The following is a 20,539-nucleotide window of genomic DNA, read 5'->3' as shown; positions in this document are numbered from 1 at the left end:
ACAGCCCAAGCCATACATATCCCCCCCCCCCCCAATCATATTTTTGTAGAAGCAGTTTTTAAGTGGTGGTGGTTGTTAGTGTTTAACGTCCCGTCGACAACGAGGTCATTAGAGACGGAGCGCAAGCTCGGGTTAGGGAAGGATTGGGAAGGAAATCGGCCGTGCCCTTTCAAAGGAACCATCCCGGCATTTGCCTGAAACTATTTAGGGAAATCACGGAAAACCTAAATCAGGAAGGCCGGAGACGGGATTGAACCGTCGTCCTCCCGAATGCGAGTCCAGTGTGCTAACCACTGTGTAGCTGGATAGTCACAAATAAGTTCATAGTCACACTACCCACACAAATATATTTTGCCATTCTTTTTTCCATTGGGTGCCATAACTCATGTTTCAATATCCTTAAGAACGCTTTTCCATTCTTCTAGGGAGACTGAGTCAATAAGTTTGGATCAACTTACTTCCAAGAGATCTCAAAACTACGTCATTTAGACACTCAAGATAAACATCAGAAACCATGTTGAGTTCAGTTTTGCATAAATATCCCCCCCCCCCCCCCACACACACACACACTTAAAGTAACACTAAATGCAACTTCCTGGCAAATGAAAACTTAGTTCGCTTTGCTGATGATACAAGTATAGTAATCACACCTGACAAACAAGAATTAACTCATGAAATTGTCAATAATGTCTTTCAGAAAATTACTAAGTGGTTCCTTGTAAACGGAATCTCACTGAATTTTGATAAGACACAGTACATACAGTTCCGTACAGTAAATGGTATGATGCCATTAATAAATATAGACCTTAATCAGAAGCATATAGCTAAAGTAGAATATTCAAAATTTTTAGGTGTGTCCATTGATAAGAGATTAAATTGGAAGAAGCACATTGACGATCTGCTGAAACGTTTGAGTTCAGCTACTTATGCAATAAGGGTCATTTCAAATTCCGGTGATAAACATCTTAGTAAATTAGCTTATTACGCCTATTTTCACTCATTGCTTGCATATGGCATCATATTTTGGGGTAATTCATCAATGAGGAATAAAGTATTTATTGCACAAAAGCGTGTAATCAGAATAATAGCTGGAGTCCACCCAAGATCATCCTGCAGACATTTATTTAAGGATCTAGGGTTATTCACAGTAGCTTCTTAGTATATATACTCTCTTATGAAATTTGTTATTAACAACCAAACTCAATTCAAAAGTAATAGCCGTGTGCATAACTACAATACTAGGAGAAAGGACGATCTTCACTATTCAAGATTAAATCTAACTTCGGCACAGAAAGGGGTGAATTATACTGCCACTATAGTCTTTGGTCACTTACCAAATAGTATCAAAAATCTGACAGATAACCAACAAGTATTTAAGAAGAAATTAAAAGAATTTCTGAATGACAACTCCTTCTACTCCATATGGGAATTTTTAGATATAAATTAAGAAGAAAAAGAAGGAAAAAACCAAACAAACAAATTTTTAAAAAAATTTAAAAAAATAAAAAAGGAAGTTATATTAACTTAATTGTTGTTAAATTAACTTCATTATGTCGTGTATTGGAAAATTTGACTCGTTCCACATCATTACGAAATATCGTATTCATGATCCATGGAACTAGTATTAATCTAATCTCTAATCTAATCTAAAACTGTGTGTTGGACTGAGACTCGAACTTGGGACCTCTGTCATTCGCACGCAAGTGCTCTACCACCTGAGCTCCCCCAGCACGACTCACGACCCATCCTCACAGCTTTACTTCTGCCAGTACCTCGTCTCCTACCTTTCAAACTTCACAGAAGCTCTCCTGGAAGGTAGGAGATGAGGTACTGGCGGAAGTAAAGCTGTGAGGATGGGCCGTGAGTCGTGCTTTGGTAGCTCAGGTGGTAAAGCACTTGCCCTCGAAAGGCAAAGACCCCAAGTTCGAGTCTCGATTCGGCACACAGTTTTAATCTGCCAGGAAGTTTCGTATCAGCACACACTCTGCTGCAGAGTGAAAACTTCAATTTGATAACACTAAATATTTCACACAAATATCACAAAAACTGATCCGACAAACAGAAATGAAAGAACGTCAATACAGGCTAATGCCTCACGCACTACCCTTCTCCATTTCAAACCATGAATTTCAATACCTCTTACACCCAATTTTAGCGAGCTATCAGTTATCACCATTATACGAAAATACTGCTGATGGAGTAATTTTACAAACGACCCTAGAACACTCTAGTAGATGAATACTTTGTGACATTTTCAGGATTATAAGGTCATTTTTCCATTCTCTGTAAGTAATGTACATCAATATCCCTCTCTGAGAGTACTGCAAATCAGTACTAAATGGACCTACAATTTTCATTAAATGGAAAATTAACTAAAATTAGAAACTGTACAGGGCAACCATATAAACTCTGTCACCCAAGCACCTATTTCCTGCATGCATCACTTGGATGATTATTCAGGAGAGATTACACGAATTATCACAACTAGCCATAGTGTAGCTTAGATGCCCTATTTCCAAAAGTAAAAGATATAAAACTTTTCTGCAAACAATTTTCAAGCAAATAGTATGCATAGAGTAATACTACTACTTATTTCATGACAATTTATGAATTTATTACTATTATTTCAGCTCTCCTTCCCCCCACTTGGAACATTCAGTTTCAGACCACTTTTGTTAAACAACTATAAAGGCAGGAGAAAAGTAAGTATATTAAAGCTGAGAAGGATTTTATGGAGACTGACTCTAGCTGAGAAAACCTACAGTAACAGCAATAATATACTTGAGTCTGAAACACTATTCAAATAATTTAATGCCCATTTAAGGTGACAAAATCAAACAATCGCACGAATTTTGTTGCATGGAAGGTGAATACTCTGTTGCAGGTCACTGGGGAGAGGAGGCCTCTCTAAAAGAAAAATCACATTTGTGGTGCATCAATCTCTTCTCTATATTGTACCTCTTGACACATTATAATGTCTGGAGTCAAGCTGTGTGGTCTATGGATGTTCCATTAGGTCGACACAAGAGCATTACATCAGTATGGCAAACACCAATGGAAGATTATGAGAAAAGCATATTATTACATGCAAAGATGCTACTAAAATGACTAAATTTAGTCTGCACAAACAATTCTAAGGAAATGTTACTGCCCCTACAATGCCTACCTTATAAATGCTACACACATAAAATTAATGAGATTATGGTATACACTGAACCCCACAATCTGCAGAAACAAAGAATGAAATAAACAAAAGGTGTGTGTGTGTGTGTGTGTGTGTGTGTGTGTGTGTGTGTGTGTGTGTGTGTGTGTGTGTGTGTGAGAGAGAGAGAGAGAGAGAGAGAGAGAGAGAGAGAGAGAGAGAGAGTCATGGCAACTATGGTACATCTTGTGATGAGAACTCTAAGATATGCACAGAATCAAAATCAGCTACTACGCTTCAAAATAGTCAATCAGTGCATACACACAGTGTCGCCAATCTTGGGGAAGGGGATGAACCCCCGCCCCCCCTCCCCCAATGGCTTTGCCATCAATGTGTGCCGCCTGTCACCGAAATGTAAGGACATTTGCCCCGTTTGCAAAGCGCTTCCCTTGCAATGGTTTCCTTTGTGGAATGTGGTCGAAGTTGCATGGGCTGAGGTCTTGTGAGTAGGGTTGGCAATAGAGGATCCATTTTGTAGCATGGCCAACCTCACAATGGATGTTTCAGGCAATGGTCTCAGCCATCCACGAATGCGGTCGCAATCTGTCGGTTGATTTGGGTGATGTTTACCGTGAGATTTCAAATGTATTTACAGCAATTATGGTGATGTGACACATTTGCACGATATACCATAACTGCCATGACTTATGAAATTTCTCCTCATATAATCAAAACTCCTGCATTATGATAGAAATTTAAATAGTAATTTTCTAACCAGATTTGAGAGCAAACTTCATACCAATTTGGTAATGATTGAGCAGCCCATGGTCCAATACCATTATGTCCAATGATCAAAGAACAAACACATAAATAAATGACATTCTGATGTCAAAGTCAGGTAATGGCATCAAACTAATCACTCACAGTGCTGTGGAAAATGACCCCAAAGCAATGTTTAGAACCTAATGATGCAAACCGTACTTTTAAGGAAATACTTGAATGAAGTTTAATCCATAAATATTAAAAATGGAAATATATATATATATATATATTACACTGATATAACTATTTCTCCTTTTAAGCTACTGACTAGGAACTGCTTCTCCATTTACTCCACTTATTACTTCTCACCACTTGGTGCATCTCGCATACCGTTTGCGTGGACATATTTCCTGCTACCATGCCGTTGACATCCATACACCAGATCAGTGGTGTTACAGTTTACAGTGTCATACTACTGGTATAAATGCCACTAGTTACAATTCTTTCACAGTACGTACCTGTGATCTGAACACATTTAAGTACCATCTGTTTCACTATCATTTAGTTGTGCCCAAACTTCTTTTCCTCTATAGTCACTTTCCGACACTTAATATCAGTTAATGATTGAGAAATGGGTTCTAGCCCCATGATGCACTTCACACTTTGTTTCTGCAGACAGGTTCCCTGCTAGCATGATACTGGCCTCACTACAGCAGTTTGGAGATTGGGTCCCAAATTTCCCACCCATAGCACTGCTTGTCATTGGTATTAACTTATTTTGTTCATCATTAGGTTTTTATACATTACTTCTTATGCTGCTTATGTGCACTTACATTTTTGATTATGCCTTATGGCAACTACAGGTGTGTATGGTTTTGTTTTATTATTTTATCATACTTTTACCCCCACCGAGACCATCCTCAAGAAACGCATGTCATTAGCTCCAGTTCTGGCATGAAATCTGAAACTGTTATTTGGCTTCTTTACACCGTTTTTGTGCAGGCGCTATGAACTACATGTAAGCATTTACTAGCTCTTATTACATTAATGTATTCTTTATTGTCTTACTTATCGCTCTTGCATTTTTTAGGACAACAGCAATATGCAAAATACATCTTATTCTTGACACTCAACAAAAATAACATTATAGTTATAAGTACATACCATTTCTTTAAATTTAAAAAATATTTGAAACTTTTCATCCTTAATTTTGATATTCTTACTTAAATTCTACTTGTTTGTGGTCCATTTTCTGTACAGCCTTCTGATGAAGGGCACTAAATGCCTGAAACCAGTTAGGAAACTAAATTTCTTTTACGCAACTGGATGGTGATTAATTCGATACATACAACTACAGTTGCTGAAGATTGATAAATTACTAATGCTAACATTGTATTTTTTTTTCCTTAGGGTTTTTACTGTCTGTTTTTAAACTACTTTCATATGAATTAACTTTTACCTCATCCACCAGCTGCAAGGTAAACCCGTAAATGGTTCCTTCAGTTGAAGATGTCTTTACAGATAAAGTTTATAATATTGAGGAAAATTTCAATCAATATTTGTCCACACTTTCCAGAAGAGAAACACAAGGTATTCATATACAATACAATCATGCTTCGCATGTTCCAATAAGCTGTCTTTATTTTTGTAAATAGCGATAACAACATGAGTAGTATAAAGCAGAGACATAAATCATAAACAACAACAATTATTATGAAAAAAATTAAAAACGTAAAATAAAGATGTCAAATAAAACCAAAACTAACTTTAGGCAAAACCATAATTAGAAACAAACCTATATGAAAAAATAATAATAAGCAACTGAATTCCACAAAACACTTATTTATAATGGTAACAATGTAAACATGTAACATCGCTGACCCACTGTCATCCAAGCTGCCAGAAACATAGCACATATAGTAAACAAGTACAGCTCCACTGTACACCTGGGAGAAAGTAATAATTCTAAAACAGATAGGACATGACAACAACAATGTTACGTGTAAGGTAAAACACCTAATGATATATTATAAATTTTCAGATCATAGTTACAAAACCATTATATTAAGACCATCATTTGTCTATGTATTTACAGAGCACCTGACGATGGCAATTTGCCAAAATGGGCTCATTGTGAATGAGATAAAACATAAACATCTTACATAGCAGTGTAGCTGGCTATTATTCATAAATAATCATGTCATTAAAAGAGATATTTTGCACTGCAGGCCCCAAAGAACAAAATTTTATTTTTGTTTATATGTACAAAATGTTATCAGTTTCTACGCTATAACTAAATCTTCAGACGTCCATAGTACAGTCCAGTCAATCAACTACAGAATACAGCGAGCAAATCAAATAGTGTGCACACAGAAGATAAATTGTGAAGGCCCAGCATGTCCCAATATATCTTCTAAGTTTATCCATTTCATTTGCTCGCTGTATTCCACAGTCAACTCACTGGACAGTAATATGGATGTTAAATATGTTAGTAACATAACTCTGAAATCAATAACATATCATAAATGTAAACTGTAAAACTAATGTCCTACACCTCCTCATTTGTTTTTTGTTATATATGGTACATCCTTGATGCTCATCTTAGAAAGTTAGTTTCTACAACTTCAGTCGTCTTGTGTTTCTTCTCTGTAACAATCCAGCACTCCAAAACATAGATAGTAATTGGTTCAATAATGGCTTCACATACATTAAGTTTTGTTTTCAAACCAATTTTTGTGGACCACAAAAGGGAGTTCAATTTTGATATTGCTCTCCTTCCTGGGGCAATCTGTTTCTCAAGTCATCTTTGCAGGTTCCATCTTTATTAATTATACTCTCTAGGTATTCACATTATTCACAATTATCGATGGTTACATTGTCTGTTATTTCAAGATCTATCAATTGTGTTCCTATGGTTCAGTATTCTATCTCCTTGATGTTCAACTTCAGTGCCGATTTGCTATATTCTATTAATTTTATCATCATCGTTCACAACCACCACCACCACCTGGTCTTATGCGAATAAAAGGTACAGTACATACAGTGGTCTTATAATTGAATTCCTGTTCTACTGCATTTGTTTTTCCAGATCTCCAGGATGATTTGTAGATATATTTATGAATAATGTTGGAGATTATCAATTGCCTTGATTCAATCCTTCATTTTAAAAGATTTATAGCTTATAGATCCTACCCTTAACCTTACATGCACATCTTTATGTATGTCATACATACTTCTTACGTATAACGAGTCAATGAATACCACATAGTTCCAGTTCTTCAAATAGCTTGGTTAAGAGGGTCGTCATCGTAACCATGACAGGAACAGTCGCGGGGTTGCTGTTAACGAAAACGCAGCGGGACCGAACGGGAGCAGCCCGCGAACACGTGTGACGACAGACAACCGAGTAAGACACCAAGATCAGCAACAAAGTATTAAGCAATGGGGTCACAAGAGATACCCTCACGAAATCAAAACAACGTCCACTCATAAATGGAAAGTAAGAACACGCAACGTAAACATGATGTCTGTAAGCGATATATCAACCAACTCAACGCAAATACCAGACTGCCTCACTGAGTGAGAGGCAGCCACCTAAATACACAACAGGGTATGTCGCTACTGGCCTCTGGGACTACATGCTCCACAGTGGTGCCTTCACGTTAGACTTGGGACCAGGACCACACACAGCCACGGCTTACGGTGCACTGCTGCAGAGACCTCTAGTGGTCATCGTGTTCCACGCCGTCTGGTGCGGATTCGAAACCCATGGCGCTCAGTACCAGAGATGTCATAAGCTTTCTCAAGATCGATGAAAACTAAATGCGTTTCCAAATTTCATTAGGATTTTTTTTATATACATATATATCTGCAGGCATAGGGAGAACATATTATCAACATACAATCGACCTGCTCTAAATCCACTCTATTCTTTGATGTCTACAATTTCTGCTTCAATTGTTTCTCAGAATCCTACCACACAAATTTCCAAATTAACTGGTTACACTGATGCCAGTTTCCTTTTTTGCTAATGTAACTTAATATAGAAATATTAAAATATTCTGGTAGCTCTTCATCTTCCATCACCAGTTTATTAAAGAAGCACGCTAATATTTCCCATGAGGTACTCTGTCCATATTTCACTAACACAATACGTATGTGTAATTAAAGGTCCTGGTCCAGTGAATTTATTACATTTCATCCATTTGACAGTCTTTTCTACTTCATTGTGTGTCACTGGTTCTACATTAAAATTATCCACATCTTTCAGCTGATATAGTACCTGCTTTTGCTTAAATGAATATTCCTGTACTGAATTAACCTTAGCTATGTTAAGCTTTTCACTGATTCCCTAACACATGTAAGAAGAAAAAAAAACAGTTTTGGGAGATACTGTTTGGAATTAGAGCTAGCTATGCATGCCACACACACAAATCTGGCTTATGTTCCTCTTGCATCAGACGAACTTCAGTACCATCATTTGTTGCTTGGGTTGAAAAATATATACAAACTGTAACAGCAAGTTTTTTAATTTGTATACTGGGTGACTGGCAATGGTGAAAATGTCATACTGAGTTGAAACTTGAAGGATTTATTATTTTTGATAACTGTGGCATTACTTGCTAAGAAGTACATAAGAAAGAACTATTGGACAAAATTTATAACAAAAGGTGCTATTTCTAGTCACTCACATCAACACCTGGTAATGCTAAACTGCTACATGATCACGTGAACAGAACACAATGAAAGTCAAATGTGCCCTTTTTGGCTTAATAGTCTTAATTTTATTACAACAGAGCTATGAATTGGTAAGAACAAACCATACATAATTCAAAAAAATTGAGCTCTCAAAACACAGATTTAAACTGTCTCAGAAGTATTCACTGGAAATGAGAGCTGCAAGTGCCAATACATTTCAGTCCTGGCACATCATTTGGGACACAGTGATAATGGACGATCTACAATCCACAATTACCCATCACTTGCACAAACTCTGTAAAGGCAAAAAAGCTGATTCCTCATGGGTTCACTTAACAAAAATGATACTACTACTTTCCAACATGTAGTATCATATGGAAGACAAAAGTATATAAGCTACACTTTGAAGCAGGACACTTTTCTGCAACTACCACAGTTACCGACCTCTCACCAAGTAGTGCCATTTCTTCAGCAATATAACAGTTGACTAAAGTTAGCTGATGTTTTGAATTGAAGAAATTCCTTAAAAATCCAATTAGTATCTCATTTTGACAAGCAAGCACTGAATTGTATCAGTTCTCATCAATATACATTATGAGACCAAAGCTTTCTGGACATCTACTATTGTCCATTCCAACAGCACTAGTCACATAAATAACAAGGTTGAGAATCTCTCTCTGTTACAATTACAACATTTAATTTTTAAGATCTGAATTCTACAAAGTTCAGACACAATGAAAGTGTAATTTAGTTTCATCCTTTGCAGCACTGTGCGAATAGTTATTTGTAAGCTTCTGACAGAACATGTTTGACATCCAATGAACATAATAGTTCATCCCAAAGACATTTGTAGGTTTCAGATCAGAGCCTGGATTGAGCAAATCCATCAAATCCATTTATTTTTTAACGTTAATGCAATGGTACTACCTTTGGATAGAGCAGAATTACTATACCAATATAGTAAAGATGCCTTTTCAAAAAATGGGGGAGCATTTTATCAACCAAAACTAATAGCCCGAGCCTAAACTACAGTGGAGGGGGGGGGGGGGGGGAACACCCACACAACACCATCAGAGCACCACACCACCTCTATCAAATTTAATTGCTACCATAAGACCAGTTGAGTACCAATCACCAGGCATCCACCAAGTCTGCTCATAATCACAACAACATCAAGTATTATAACTAATCACTCCGCACAAACTACTACTACCACCTCATATATCAGTGATGGAATTGTTTTGCAGTCATTTAATGAAACTGCACATTTGTTCTTGTAATCAGTGTGTTCTGTGTAGCAGTACAGTGATTAAAACAAAATTCTATATATTTCAATGAAGATCTGTGCTTGAGCTGCAATGGAAGTTATCTTTAACAGATGACAAAGATGTACAGTAATCAGTTGATGTATTAGATTTTAAAATTCAGTACTCCTTAATCATTTAATTTTTGGGCTCATATGAGCAAGGATTGTGTTTAATGCTTCAGTGACATTTCCACTTCACATCAGCAGCATATCACCAGCAGTGAACCTAAGTATGTTTAACACCTATGAAATTTCTCCAACTCAGTGACTGGACTTGGGAGTCCAATTATCATGTACCATTCAAACTCAGATCTCTAAGAGACAGCTTCCAGCCCCACACTATCCATGTAAACATCAACCAAATGTGGCTTTCCTGGGGTGATGGCAACTGAAAGTCTTACACCAAGTAGGTTAATAAGAGATCGACAGATCCCTTGTGGTACACAAAACAGGCCAGGACACTGTTTTAGAAGCAATGAAAAAAGGCATACCAGATTTAAAAGAACACACCATCTCCAAGACTGGAAATGGTTTACAGATGCTCGAAAATAAGTGTGGACTACAATACAAGAGGCTTTTAATGGGTTCCACAATAAAACTCTGTCTTGAAACCTGCCATAAAATCCAAAGTGATTATGCCCATTTATAATGTGTATGACTCACAAGACACAGTCAATATCTATGCTGTGAGAGAGCTGTGGAACCACTAACAACGACTGTGTCACTAAAGTAGACTTACTAAAAATGGATTTCTAATATGCATTCACCAAAATAAATGCAGGAAACATTGCAGAATTCAAATCAGAGAAATTTGGAAATAAATACTTCTGATGCAATGAAACAAAATGAAGCAACTTAATAAAGGCAAGTGTTCTGGCCAAGACTGTGTACCAATTGGCCTCCTTTCAGAGTATGCTGATATAGTAACTTAGCAATCATATGAAACTTGATGAAGTATCTGTACCTAAAGACTAGTAAGTTGCACAGCTCACACCAATGCACAAGAATGGAAATAAAAGTAATCTGATGACTTATAGACACCTATCAAGGATATTGATTGATTGCAGGATTTTGGAACATATATTCTGCTCTAACATTATGAACTACCATGAAGAAAACATTCTACTGACACACAACCAAACCAGATTCAAAAAATATTGCTCTTTTGAAACACTACTCGCTCTTTATTCACATGAAGTAACAATTTCCAGTAGTCTGTGACACGATTCCTCACAAGTGGCTTCCAATCAGAGCAGACTGGCAGAACACCTATAGAAGATTAATCTACTACAGAGACTTTCAACACTATGATTGTCCATACTTTTCTGGAGTATTACTGTACAGTATGGGGTCCTTAACTGATAGTACTGATGTAGGACTTTTTTAAACAAAGATCAGAGAAGGTTAGCTCATTTGGAGGGATGGACTGTTGGGATCAAAGGGACCAAACTACAAGGTCATCGGGTTCTTAATTTTTTGTGTGTCAAGCCAGGAACAGTCCCATAGAGAAAGGACACAAAAGACAAATCTCAATGGACCTAACCATACCCGAGAATCAAGAAAGCCAAGAGAGAGAATCAAGTAGAAGTGAGAGAGGGATAAAAGGGTGAAGGTGGGAGAGCTGCTCCACACAGAAAGCAGCTGAAGACCCCAGGTGGCCAAATTAGGTCAGTCCAGAAGGATTTGGGCCACTGTGAAGGTGGGCACCACACTGACAGTGGGGTGAATCCTCAAATCAGAGCATGTCACTGTGGGTCAGCCAAGTGAGGCCAATGAGAAGTTGACAGAGGACAGTAGATTCCCTGAGAGAAGCAGGGAGGGAACACTGCCATATGGTTTTGGTCTCCTTTACAGTTTGCAGTTTACTCAGAGAAACCAGGGCACACCAGTCCACATTCCAACCCGCCAACAATTGTCAGTGTACAGTCGTCCGACTGTTTCTAGTACCCCCATCTCAGAAGTTGGCATCTTAGTAGCCCATTTTGCCAACCTGCCAGCACGTTCATACCTTAGGATCCCTAAGTGACCAAGGGCTCATACAAACATGACCAACTCTCTAGCATGGTGTACGCCATACAGGAGACCCTGGATAGTCACAACCAATGACTGTTGAGGGTAGCACTGGTCAACAGCCTGAAGACTACTCAAGGAGTCACTGCTGATTAAGAACAACTAGCCAGTGCAAGAACAAAGGTGGCTGAGGTATCAAGTAATGACCACAAATTCTGCAGTGAATATACTTCATCTTTTAGCAGAGAATATTACATGAGTGTTGGCAAAAACGGTTCATACATCAATAGTAGGGTCACTAGTGTGTACCACTTCTGAACCTGGAAATGAGTAAGAATGGCCAGGAACAGGGGCAAAAAACCATGGAGTCAACATAGTCTTTCAGTCCCAAGGATAACTGGAGACAGGTCTGAGGATGCCATATACATCATGGGGAAATACACGAATGCTCGCTGACAAGAGGTGACAGTGGGGAAATTGGAGTTCAGAACATGACTCCAGTCTTGTCCCTCCATTGTGTACAGGAAAAAGGACACGGCAGTTCACATACTTAAGGGAGCAGCAAATGTGTATTGCATAGTTGAGCAGCAGTTGTTGGTGGCTGATCTGTAGGAGAGGGACACTAGCCTCTGCAAGTAAGCTGTTCACAGAGCTGATCCAATAGCCACATGTTGCAAGTTGGGCCTCATAATGGTGTACTGGCTCAAGCATCAGCAATGCTGAAGGTGTTGCTGAGACATACGCCAGGTTCCCATAATCGAGGTGTGACAGAATCAGAGCTTTTGTAGAGTGGGAAAGCGTAGAGCAGTCTGCACCCCCAGCTGGTGTTACTGAGACAGCAAGGAGTATTAAGGTGTGACCAGCATGTTTGCTCAAGTTGACGAAGCAATGTCAACTGGTACTGAAGGCCAACCCAAAAAATGTTAAGACACCACCACACTGACCACTTGGTCCTCAAGGGAGTTTTGGTTGAGGATTGGCAGTAAAATGGCAACAGAACTGCACAACACCTGTCTTATTGGCATAAAACCAGAAGCTATGGGTGAGAACGTCGGACTGCACATTTTCTATGACACCCTGCAGTCAGTGTTCAGCAATACCCACAGTTGAGGAGCAAAACAGGAAGAATTACTCTGAAGACCCCATAGCTGTAGCTAGACCACTGACAGCACTAGAAAAAGTGGGACACCATTCTCTAGTACATGGTGAGTAGTGTGGAAAGCACCAACTTCAACCCCCAGTGAGACTAGAAGTTCTGGACAAAAATCGGGAGTTTGGCCTGGAGACCCCATTCGTGGAGCGCAGCGATGATGTGGTAATGCCATGTGGCACTGTAAGCCCTATGCAAGTCAAAGACGACAGTAATAAGATGTTGACGCCAGGCACAAGCTAACTGAATAGCAGACTCCAGGCAGACCATATTATCAGCAGTAGAATGGCCTTGGCAAAAACCACCCTAGGACGGAGCCAAAAGACTCCGAGACTTAAGGTACCAACCACAGCTGTCAGCTCACCATGTGTTTGAGGAACTTGCAGAGAAGATTAGTGAGGGTAATTGGGCGGATAGATATTCATCTCAAGGGGTTGTTTACCTGGTTTCAATACTGGGGCTATCATGCTTTCTTGCCACTGGGATACAAACTCACCCTTGCTTCTGATACAGTTGAAAATGGGAAGCAAGCGATGTTGACAATCCACTGATAAGTGTCTGAGCACATCACCCAATGCACTTTCATACTTAGTATGATTCTTAAAATAGCCATGATAGTCCTGAGGGTAGAGGTTCACATTGCTGGGACACTACTTTCCTTAAGGGTGATGCAAAAAACAGGGGACATGCACAAAAGGGGTCACAGCTCAGTCAAGTGGTGGTAAAAACTGCTACAGTTCCACTGCAGGATCACACTATCAGTATCCTGTGGGGGCATGAAGCGACCAAGGATGTAAATCATACCTCAGTGCTGCCTGCTACCGTACACATTTGCTTCAAATCAGGGTATGCGGGGGGGTCTGGGGCCACATGGGCCACCAGAAACGCTGCCTCAGATACAGAGACAAAACATGCAATGTCTGGCAGGGCTTGTCTCTCCTGGATTCTGGGACAGAGAAGGAATGTGAAGTCCTACAACCTGCAACCTGTGGCTCCTTCAGTCACAGGCTAGCATCCGGTTGCAACTCAGCATAGACCTGGAACAGACTGTCCCAAGGGACCCCTTCCTGGTAAGGGAAGCAGGAGGAGGGCATTGCTTCTCCAGCTGGGGGTTGGGGCTGACACCCCCGGTGGATAGGAAATCATCACTCCCAAATGGGGTGTGTGGGAAGCAGTAGAAGCAGGACCCTCAACCACTAGGGGAAGGGGTGTAGGTGGGCAGCCCGAGGACTAAATGCAGAAGAGACAGAGGGCGATGGCACAGTAACTAAAGAGGATAATGTCATCGTATCAATAGCATATGTCACTGTCATACATGTAGGATGTAGGCAATTGTATTTCTTCTTGGCCAGTTGATATGTGAGGTGGTCAAGGTCTTGTATTCCTGGATTTTCTTCTTCCATGTCAAAACGGTGCAGTCTGGTGAACAGGACGAATGGTGCTCCCCGCAGCTGACACAGATGGTGGAGGGGTACAAGGAGCATTTATTTGCAACTGACAGCCACAATCCCTACAGATGGGCCTGGCACTGCAATGCACGCATTTTTAGCACCATGGGAGGAGGAATATACGGTTTGACATCACAGTGATACATGATCACCTTGACCTTTTCAGACCACGAGTCACCTTCGAAGGCAAATATGAAGCCTAAGAGTATTCACTCTGGTTTTTTTTATTTAAAAATCCCAGCTGGACACGACAGACAAAATCACCACTTCAAATTAGCATGCAATTTGTCATCAGTCTGAAAAAGTAGATCTCAGTGGAAAATTATACCCCATACCATATTCAGACTTCTATCGGGGATTTATTCTGATAGGAATATCATTTAGCTTGTCACAGGTGAATAAAACCCATCCATGACTGAGTGGGGGGGTGGGGGGTGGGGGGAGGCTGTTTTAAGAAGAAAGGAACCCCTTTTCACTCTTGAAACTACTGCTGCCACTTTCCCAAACCTGTCCTTGAGGTGTTCACCAAAGAACAAAGGCTTTGTACTAAGAAAGGAATCTTTGTCAATCCAAGAACAAAGCAAGTAAAGGGGGAGGGAGAGGTGATGGGAGGGGGGGGGGGGGGGGGGGGAAAGAGGAAGAGTATTTCTCACCTTGTCTCTGAGCCTTGTGTTTCTCAGACAGTGTAGCCAGGAAACGAAACATTTGGGATCATACCTCTCTGCTTTGTAATATGTCTTAGCTTCAGAATAGGCTTCTGGGGCTGTGTGGCCACCAACAAAAGATAGTTTAATTCACTTCACGTGCGACTCTTCCAACATGGTACCATACACTCCGAATGAGGGCTCTCCCCACAGGTGACAACCATACACAGCAACAGTTACATCTACATCCATACTCCGCAAGCCACCTGACGATATGTGGAGGAGGGTAACTTGAGTACCTTTATCGGTTCTCCCTTCTCTTGCAGTCTCATATTGTTCTTGGAAAGAAAGATTGTCAGTATGCATCTGTGTGGGCTCTAATCTCTCTGATTTTATCCTCATGGTCTCTTCGCGAGATATGCGTAGGAGGGAGCAATATACTGCTTGACTCATCGGTGAAGGTATGTTATCGAAATTTCAACAGAAGCCCATACCGAGCTACTGAGCGTCTCTCTTGCAGAGTCTTCCACTGGAATTTATCTATCATCTCCGTAACGCTTTCGCAATTACTAAATTATCCTGTAACGAAGCGCGCTGCTCTCCATTGGATCTTCTCTATCACTTCTATCAACCCTATCTGGTACCAATCTCACACTGGTGAGCAGTATTCAAGAAGTGGGTGAACAAGTGTAATGTAACCTACTTCCTTTGTTTTCAGACTGCATTTCCTTAGGATACTTCCAATGAATCTCAGTCTGGCATCTGCTTTGCCGACGATCAATTTTATATGATCATTCCATTTTAAATCACTCCTAATGCTTACTCCCAGATAATTTATGGAATTAACTGCTTCCAGTTGCTGACCTGCTATATTATAGCTAAATGATAAAGGATCTATGTATTCACAGCACATTACAATTGTCTACATTGAGATGCAATTGCAATTCCCAGCACCATGCGTCAATTCGCAGCAGATCCTCCTGCATTCCAGTACAATTTTCCATTGTTACAACATCTCAATATACTACAGCATCATCTACAAAAAGCCTCAGTGAACTTCCGATGTTATCCACAAGGTCGTTTATATATATTGTGAACAGCAACGGTCCTACGACACTCCTCTGCGGCACACCTGAAATCACTCTTACTTCGGAAAACTTCTGTCCATTAAGAATGACATGTTGCATTCTGTTATCTAGGAACTCTTCAATCCAATCACACAATTGGTCTGGTTGTCCATATCCTCTTACTTTGTTCATTAAACAACTGTGGGGAACTGTATCAAACGCCTTGCAGAAGTCAAGAAACAAGGGCATCTACCTGGGAACCCGTGTCTATGGCCCTCTGAGTCTCGTGGACGAATAGCACAAGCTGGGTTTCACACTATCATCTTTTTTGAAACCCATGCTGATTCCTACAGAGTAGATTTCTAGTCTCCAGAAAGTCATTATACTCTAACATAATGTGTGTTCCAAAATTCTACAACTGATTGACGTTAGAGACATAGGTCTACAGTTCTGCACATCTGTTCAATGTCCCTTCTTGAAGATGGGGATGACCTGTTCCCTTTTCCAATCTTTTGGTGTGCAACGTTCTTCTAGAGACCTGCGGTACACGGCTGCAAGAAGGGGCAAGTTCCTTCGCGTACTCTGTGTAAAATCGAACTGCTATCTCATCAGGTACAGCAGCCTTTCCTCTTTGGAGCGATTTTAATTGTTTTTCTATCCCTCTGTCACCTATTTCTATATCTACCATTTTGTCATATGAGAGACAATGTAGAGCAGGAACTACAGTTCAGTCTTCCTCTATGAAACAGCTTTGGAAAAAGACATTTAGTATCTCGGCCTTTAGTCTGTGATCCCCTGTTTCAGTACCATTTTGGTCACAGAGTGTCTGTACATTTTGTTTTGATCCACCTATCACTTTGACATACGACCAAAATTTCTTAGGATTTTCTGCCAAATCAGTGAATAGAACTTTACTTTCGAATTCATTGAACGCCTCCCACATAGCCCCCCTCACACTACATTTCGCTTCGTGTAACTTTTGTTTGTCTGCAAGGCTTTGGCTATGTTTATGTTAGCTGTGAAGTTCCCTTTGCTTCCACAGCAGGTTTCGAACTTGGTTTACCTGGCCAGTAAACCATTGCCCAAAGTCCCCATGCCCCAGCCATGACAGGCAGATACTCCTTGGCTTGCGCAGGGATTTTCCAGCTCAGGCACCAACAGTGCAATCCCTGATTGGTCAGGGGGCTGCCACAGTGCACATATTTGACAACCCTTCCTCCCTACCCCACCACCTCGCATATGGAATGACTATCTTGCTGGGTTATGGGCCCAGTACTGCTGCAAGAAAGAAGGGTGCAAAGAGAGGAAGGAATAAAAATGCATTATATGTCACACTAGGTGACCTTCCCTGTGTGATCCACATTCCATTTAATTTAGAAAAGAAGTAGCAAGTCAAATGTAACAAGGAGACCTTAGAAAAAGAGTGTCCAAAACAAAAAAGCTCTAAGAACAACTGGTGCTAAGAAGAACATCCAACGGAAAAGTGGACAGGAAAAATGAACAGTAGGAAGATAGACTTGCAGCACGGAAAGAGAAGAAGTGCTGGGCGGCTGGGACCCCATGGTGACCATGTACGTATTCACAAGACGGATGTGACACCCTGGGGGAGGCAGCTCATTTGGTATTACTGCAAAATGAGGGGGGGGGGGGAGTATTAGATAGATATGATAAGTGAGTTGTGGGTGACATTCATTAAAACACAGGCTTTTTCACTGTGGCGAGATATTTCCACAAAATTTCAATCACCTATTTCTCCTCCGAATGTCAAAATATCTTGACAATTCCCACCCACGTTGCTGAACCATCATGATGAAATAGAGAAATCAGTGCATGCATGGAAAGATTTGAGAATGGAATGGTCACTAGTCTGAAAGTGGCTCAATGAATCCTCTGCCAATCACTTTAGTGTGTATTGCAGAGTAATCAAGTAGATTCATTTACATGCATATCACAATGTAACAAAGAGCATATTTTGAGAGGTTCTTAGAGAAGTATGGTCACACGGTGTACTACGTGGTATTCCCTTCTTTACAATTTCACTACCAAATATGACCATTCATGAAAGACTAATAAATCATTTGAGAACAGACACAAATAAGAAGAAAATTAATTATATAAATATCTGCATTATCAGTAACTGAATTTATACTCCATAGTCCACTGTATTCTATGGTGATGGATGTGTGCTACTACCTGCGTCACCTGACTACTGTAGCAACTTAATAAATAGGACAGACCTTTCCATTACTAAAGAGCTCTAACTTGCTGCTATGGTTCGTTGTCCTAATCCTGTTCTGAATACCAAACCTACAACTATTGCCAAATATTCATGTACGTCTCCACATTTTCCCTGAAGAATGTCACAATCTGAACTGTTGACAAATGTAACCTAGGGATGAAGACCATTTCCCTCTCCCATCACACCCACTCTCCTCCCCACTTCCTACACTTTATTATTTCAATATACTCAGTCAATTCACTTCATATTTGGACTTAGTAACCACCTTGTTGAACCTGTGAGAGTCATACATGGCAGGGAACATCTTCCCTCCATTTCAATAGACAGTACTGTTTGAATAAATAATTCATTCTACTCTGATAACTGCTTTAATGAGTTTGTTTTATTTCATGTCTTTTTTGCTTAGTGCTGTATTTGAGTTAAGAATAGTGCCAAGAATCAAAATAATTATAGGGCTACAAAATCTGTTAAGCTACAGCTATCCCCAATGTGAAAATTAGTTTCAACATCACAGTACTTTGCTAGGCACGGTACTATTGGAGGGGGTATGCCCTTGCAATCATCTAATCTTTAAACTGACTCACCCAGTCAGTTATACAGGGATGCTCAGCTTAATGATTACAGAAATGTCAATAACTACCAATCCCATTTTTCAAAATTTTTGAGAAAATGATGTATTCTAGCATTGTATCCCACCTTAGCAACAATATCATCATCATCAAATCACAATTTGGGTTATAGAAGAGTTGCTCTACTGAGAATGCCACTTACATGATCATTCACCGAATTTTACAAACATTAAATAATAAGATGATGCCAGTTGGTATTTTCTGTGGCCTATTTAAGGCATCTGACTGTGTGAATCACAGTATTCTCCTATATAAACTGAAGTTTCATAGGACTGATGGTATATCCAACTAATAAATAATGTTTTTTCTAAGCAATAAAATGCAGAAACTTGTACTTAGTAATTCAACCAATATAATTCGGGGATGTAATAGTGGCGGGAGAAATCATGTATGGGGAAGGCAAGGGCTCAATCTTAGGTCCACTATTTTTCCACATACTACAGGATCTTGCTAATACAGAACAAGCATAATTAGTTCTTTTGTGGAAAACACTAGCATTTCAATCAATCCAAGCATACATACGGAATCAGAAGAAATGGTAAACAATGTTCTTAAAAGTATCATTGACTGGTTGCTTGAATGGTCTCACCCTCAATTTTAAAAAAGGCACAACATATTCACTTCTGCTCATCTAGAGGTATTACATCAACGATAAGTGTAGCATATGGTGAGGAAATACCAGAATAACCTAGTTCAAGCACATTTGCACATAGAATCACTGCATATCTTGGGGAGAAAAATCAATAAGTTGGCATATTTTCATCAACAATGTCATACAGAATAATGTTCTGGTGTAGCTCATCTTTAAGGAAGAAAGTCTTCGTTGCTCAAAAACGTGTTGTAAGAATGATATGTGGTGCTGCCCCACAATCATCTTACAGATGTGTTTAAGGAGTTGGATATTCTTTATTAATGCTTCGCAATATATTTATACCCTCAAGAAGCTGTTTGTGACTAATCCACTACTGATATAAATGGACAATCATGTACATGATTACAATACCAGAAGGAAAAATGACATTCATAACTCCATATTAAACTTGTCTTTAGCACAAAAATGGGTGCACAATGCGCCAACAAAAATTTTCCAGTGATACAAAATGAGTTAGACAGCAAAGCAAAATTTGAAAATGAACTGAGACAGATTCTCCTTGACAATTCTTATTTTGTGGAGTAATTTCTATTATTGTAAGGTGTTACAGGTGGTGGGTAGGAGTTACTAACTCATATCTGCATATCTTTTTGTCATGAAAAATAAACAACAAGAACTTTTAAAGATTTAGAAATATTCACAATGTAACCACATGTACATACCATGCAAAATGATCTATGGAACACACAACAACAACAAATGTTTAATGTCATCAAGGCAATCTTGTCAACTTCCATTTCAGTCTAAAAATCAAGGCTCATGTGATGTGATTAATAGGAGTGGATTTCCTCA

At 39.6% G+C, this 20,539-nt stretch overlaps 1 protein-coding gene across 1 annotated transcript in view; it reads right to left on the bottom strand.

Annotated features, from left to right (window-relative positions):
* LOC126297659 (BTB/POZ domain-containing protein 7) overlaps window positions 1–20,539 on the bottom strand; it is a 70,849-nt gene that overhangs the window by 47,384 nt on the left and 2,926 nt on the right. The window lies entirely within an intron of this gene.

This window comes from Schistocerca gregaria, chromosome X (genome assembly GCF_023897955.1).
Source record: "Schistocerca gregaria isolate iqSchGreg1 chromosome X, iqSchGreg1.2, whole genome shotgun sequence".
In the NCBI taxonomy this organism is placed as follows: Eukaryota; Metazoa; Arthropoda; class Insecta; order Orthoptera; family Acrididae; genus Schistocerca; species Schistocerca gregaria.
Note: the sequence above shows the minus strand (reverse complement) of the source record. Positions and strands in the feature narration are given on the sequence as shown.